A 6,267-nucleotide genomic window follows, 5' to 3' on the forward strand; every position below is an offset into this window, starting at 1 on the left:
CCTAGAACCCATGCTCTGCAACAAGAGAAGCCGCTGCAATGAGGAGCCTGCAGACTGCAACTGAAGCATGGCTCATGCTCTCTGCAACTAGAGAAAAGCCTGCACCCAGCAACGAAGACCCAGGGTAGCCAATAGATAATTAAAATTAAAATTAAAAAAAAGAAGTGGCCAGCAGGACCCTCACTCTCTGAGGCTCCCAGAACACTTTGAGCCCACTGAGAGTTTTCTTTCCCTTTCTCCCAGTGGTGGCTGATGCCTCTCTGCTTTTGCTTCTTCCCTTTTCCTTTGCCTGGCTGACTTTCACTTCCCAAGCACAGCTGATAAGCTGCCCCCAGCTGCTGCCTTTGAACTGTCCCTACACGCTTCCTGCCCTCTGCTCTCTCCTTGCCTTGGTTATCCAGAACTGGCTGGAGCCTGGCCCACAAGGTGACCCCCATGAGGAAGCGTGGCAGGAGCCACAGTCTACTCCTAAGACGTCCGGGGGCCACAGCCCTCTCCCAGGCCAAGCGAACCTCCTCCATCGCTGGAAATGAGAAGGCCCTGGACGCCACTGTGGTCAAAGCTGTTTCCTCACCCTCATCCTTTCTGGGGGAGGCTGATTATCAGGTTAGCTCCTACCCGGTTCAACAGTAACCCCTATCTTCTCTAAATAAGACACCCTGGGACTTCCCTGGTGGCCCCATGGTTAAGAATCTGCATGCCAGTGCAGGGGACACAGGTTGGATGCCTGAGCTGGAAATATTCCATATGCTGCAGGACAACTAAGCCCATGGGCCACCATTACTGAGCTGGTGCGCCATAGCTGCTGAAGCCCTTACAGCTGGAGCCTGTGCTCCACAAGAGAAGCTGCTGCAATGAGAAGTCCATGCCCCGCAGCCAGAGAGTAGCCCTGCTTGCTGCCACTAGAGAAAGCTCCCATGGAGCAACAAGGACCTAGCACAGCCAAAAATAATAAATTAATAAATAAAAGCTCTGGCTCAGAAGCCCCCTCCAGCCTGGATGCCCGCCCCCTGCCCCTCAACCGCTCCCCCACAACACAGATAATCGGCTTCAAAGGGGAGTTTAGACTTGATCTGAATTTAAACCGAGGCTGCACTTGTTAGAATTCGCATCTGTTCCACCCTCCTAACCACAGTCCACAAAGCTCCTTGGTAAGGGTTCTTTGTTGAAGTGTTTGACCCAAAGGCCCCGGAAGGCAGGCTCATGCCTTCTCCCCTCCAGCCTACCCTCTAACCTCCCTGCTCCCCCAAGGAGCAAATCAGAACCGATTCTTTAGCCAAGGAAAAGGCTACGGTGGGCAATCATGGACCGAGCCAGGGATTTGCCCTCACTCCCGTCCCTACCTTTCCAACTCTCAGTCATCCAAAGCGCCCAGCCCTCTGCCGAGCAGTGACTTCATCCCAGCTGATCTCATCAGAAAAACCACAATCCCCCAGCTCGCACTTGATTCCCTACGGTCTTGTGTGTTTGCATCTCCTTCATTAAGAGACAGTAACACGGTGGTGGGGATTATGGATGGGCTGTGGAGTCAAAGGGACCTACGTTCACATCCTCCTCCATCGCTGTGTTCCTGCAAGTTACTGAAACTTCTCAGCTTTATTTTCGGAGAAGGCAATGGCAACCCACTCCAGTACTCTTGCCTGGAAAATCCCATGGATGGAGGAGCCTGGTGGGCTGCAGTCCATGCGGTCGCACAGAGTCTGACGACTGAAGCAACTTAGCAGCAGCAGCTGCAGCTTTATTTACTTCATCCGTAAAAATAGGTATCCTCACAATTCTTTAAAGCTTTTTCCTTTAGAATTAACTGAAAATTCTCTCAACAAAAATTTAGTGAGTGTCTACTCTTTGCTAGGCACTGCTCTAGATGTCTTTAAAGAGCTTACATTCTAGAGACAATAAGCATGTAGCCAAACAAATAATGTAATATTATACAGTAATAACAGTTACTTAAAAAGAAAAAAACGACCACAGAGAATGACTAGATTGGGAGAGAGGGTAGTATTTTAAATAGGATGATTAGGGAAGGTTGTCTGAAGATATGCCATCCAAGCAGACCTGAAGTGTAAAGGATTGAGCTATGAAAAGTCGGGGGAGAGCAGGTATAAATATCCTGAAGCAGAAATGAGCGTGGTAAATGCAACAACAGTAGGATCAGTGCAGAGAGAACAGAGTCAGAGGGAAGGGGAAGGTTGGAGATGAGATCAGAGAGGGGATATGTGTGGGAAAGATTTCACAGATAGTAAGTGTTCCATCAATTATTCTTAAAGGGATCTTATTTCCCTAACAAGGCTGTATGTTCTTTGAGGGCATACATACTGAACAAATATTTACTGAGTGCCTACTAAACATCAGGTACAGTGCTACAACATAGGAATATAATAATGAACAAGACCGTTGTGGGAGAAAAAAATGATGAGAAAATTAGCAGGGTAGAGTGCAGGATCAGAGACAGCTGAGGCTACCTGTTGCAACTTGAGGAGCTGAACTTGGACTCGGGGGCATCCTGATGTTTGTCATGCTATTGTATGACACTGCCAAAGAGAGTGCCCAGTGAATCATTATTCGAATATTAAGAGATGGAAAAAGAGATACAGGATAAATATGAATCAAAAGAAACCATTTAATATCACTCAAAATAGGCATTAAAGTAGAAACCTTCATAGGGGACAAAGAGGACTTCATATGCAGTACAAGACTGAGAAGCTATAAAGATTACAAACTATATGCACCCAACAATATCACCTCAAAAAATAGAAAGCAACAACTGATAGAAGAATCAACAAGCATAATTGGACACTTAATATAGAGATCTTCTTTGACTTACGAAGGAGTTTTATCTTGAAAACACTTGACAACATTGAAACATTAAAACACTGAGAACACTTAATACACTTAATCTACTAATCGTAACTTAGCCTAGCCTACCTTAAACATGCTCAGAATACTTACATTAGCCAACAGTTGGGTAAGATTATCTAACTCAAAGCCTCTTTTATAATAAAGTGTTGACTATTTCATGTAATTTATTAAATACTGTGTGCTGTATGCTAAGTCGCTTCAGTTGTGTCGGACTCTTTGCGACCCTGTGGACTGTAGCCCACCGGGCTCCTCTGTCCATGGGGTTCTCCAGGCGTGACAATACTGGAATGGGTTGCCATGCCCTCCTCCAGGGGATCTTCCCAACCCAGGGATTGAACCCACATCTCTTATGTCTCCTGCATTGGCAAGCGGGTTCTTTACCACTAGCGCCACCTTGGAAACCCATTGAATACTGTACTGAAAGTGAAAAGCAAAGCAGTTGTTTGGGTACAGCATGGTTGTAAATGCATCGGTTGTGCACCCTGGTGATCTTGTGACTGACTAGGAACTGTGACTCACTGCACAGCCCAGCATCAGGAGAGAATACTGTACTGAATACTGATAGCCCAGGTAAAGATCAAAGATCAAAATTCAAGGTACAGTTTCTACTGAAAGTGTATCACTTTCCCATCACCATATAGCCGAATAATCTCAAGTTGAACCATCGTAAGTCAAGAACTGTGTATATGGACTTAGAAGCTGATAGACTGAATAGTTTATATTTAAAAAGTGAAGATAAAATATATTTTAATAACTCAGTTAGTCAGTTCACTCTAATAGAGAGCTTTATACTCAACAAATAAAGGATACATATTCTTTCCAAGGAATATAAGGAATACTCACAAAGATCAGTCATGTACTGGTCATGCCCTTCAATAAATTCCAGAGAATTAACATCATGTAGGCCATGCTCTCTGACCATAATGCAATAAATTTAGAAATCAATAATAAAAGGGTAGCTTAAAATTCCTAAAAATCTGAAAATGTAAAAAATACTATTACATACTAGAATAGAGAAATTGTAATGCAAAATACGATGAGAACACCAAGTGTCAAAGTGTGTGTAAGATAGTACTTAAAAGGGATTTATAGCACCACACACATTTATTTGACAAACAAGATATATTGAAACCAAAGAGCTAAGTGTTCAATGCAAAAGATAAGAGAAAAAAATCAATGATATTTGATGATGGTGGGCGAGAGGGAAGAAAAGCAATAAATACGAATAACAATAAAAAACAATTTGTTGAAAAGACTAGATGATTCTGTAGTAAGACCAAGAAAAAGTAGAAAGGTATACAAGTAAACAATGCAAAAAATAATGAGGAAATAATTTACAGTCAAAATAGTTTTAGAAAGATTATGAACTGCTGCTGCTGCTGTGCTAAGTCGCTTCAGTCGTGTCCGACTCTGTGGGACCCCATAGACGGCAGCCCACCAGGCTCCCCCGTCCCTGGGATTCTCCAGGCAAGGACACTGGAGTGGTTGCCATTTCCTTCTCCAATGCATGAAAGGGAAAAGTGAAAGTGAAGTCGCTCAGTCATGCCCAACTCTAAGCAACCCCATGAACTGCAGCCTACCAGGCTCCTCCATCCATGGGATTTTCCAGGCAAGAGTACTGGAGTGGGCATGCTAATAAATTGGAAAATCTAAATGAAAGGAATTCAAAGCTGGAAAAACATAAAATACTTAATGACACAAGGAGAAACAAGTTTGAATAGAAAAATAACCATTAAAAATTGTGCAATCATAATGTGATTCCCTCACTCCATCAGATACAAACATATATACATATTTGCTTATATTAATGGCAACCCACTCCAGTGTTCTTGCCTAGAGGATCCGAGGGATGGGGGAGCCTGGTGGGCTGTCGTCTCTGGGGTCGCACAGAGTCGGACATGACTGAAGCAACTTAGCAGCAGCTGCAGCTTATATTAAAAAATAATGGGAGACTAAATCATAAAAAAAAATACTTAAAAGCTGCCTATGAGGAAGAGCCAATAATAGAGAAGCTAAATTCTCTAAATATATCTGTTCTGCAGATTTTATTGTAGAACTATGTAAACATTTAACATAAAAAAATTCAATTTATATTGAAAGGCAATCCCTAAAAAGTGAAAACAAATTAAAACAAATAAAACCTAACTGTGCATCAAGTTGATTACTCACAGGGAGCTGCTATTTCAAGTGACTTTATAACAAATAATTGGACTCTACATGCCTGGTGGGATATACCCAAAGGATGAAAGAATGGTAACACGTGCATACACACACACACACAAACACAAACACACATATAAAGTCTTAAACATTTCCAAGTAATTTTACTTATTTTATCTTATTAACTTATTGGCCATACCACAGGGCATGTGGGATCTTAGTTCCTCAACCAGGGATGGAACACACTCCCCCTTCATTGGAAACACAGCTTTAGCCATTGGACCACCAAGTAAGTCCTTAAAAAATTTTTTGGAATCACATTGGTGGTGGAGTTTTGGTTTTATTATCATTCTGAGACTGTTAGTGTGTATTGCAAGATAAAGGAAATAAGTGTATTGGTGTTACTGAGAACTGAGATTTTAACATGCAGAAAAGAGATAATGGTGGAAGATGGAAGAAGTTAGGTAGTCCTGAATTTGAATTGAAAGTATGTGGTAGGCAGAATTCTAAGATGATTCCCATTGGGACAAGCCTTTGTATAATTGCTTTCTCTTAAGCGTGGGCAGGACCTGTGACTTGACGAGATGCAATTCTTGTGATTAGGTTTTATTATAGCAAAGGGATAGGATAGGAAAGGATTTGGCAGATATAATTAAAGTTCCTAGTCAGTTGACTTTAAATAAATCAAGAGCGATTATCCTATGTGAGTCTGACCTAATCAAGCAGCTCTTTAAAAGAGGATCTAGAAGTCAGAGACTATACACAGTGAGCCCTTAGATTGATCTCTTTTAATTCAGAAAGAAAACAGAGGAATCTGCTACCACCACTGCCGTTTATCATAGCTGCTGCTGCTAAGTCGCTTCAGTCGTGTCCGACTCTGTGCGATCCCATAGATGGCAGCCCACCAGGCTCCCCTGTCCCTGGGATTCTCCAGGCAAGAATACTGGAGTGGGTTGCCATTTCCTTCTCCAATGCATGAAAGTGAAAAGTGAAAAGTGAAAGTGAAGTCGCTCAGTCATGTCCAACTCCTAGCAACCCCATGGACTGCAGCCCACCAGGCTCCTCCATCCATGGGATTTTCCAGGCAAGAGTACTGGAGTGGGGTGCCATTGCCTTCTCTGGTTTATAATAGAGGACTACCAATATATTGCCATGCGAAAGAGAGACTAAGAACTGGAGGAAACTGGAGAAGTTGTTTTTGACATTTAAATGTCATTTCCATTTATCTGGAAAACCCAAGAGAATTAA

This window comes from Bubalus bubalis, chromosome 22, assembly GCF_019923935.1.
Source record: "Bubalus bubalis isolate 160015118507 breed Murrah chromosome 22, NDDB_SH_1, whole genome shotgun sequence".
Classification (NCBI taxonomy): Eukaryota; Metazoa; Chordata; class Mammalia; order Artiodactyla; family Bovidae; genus Bubalus; species Bubalus bubalis.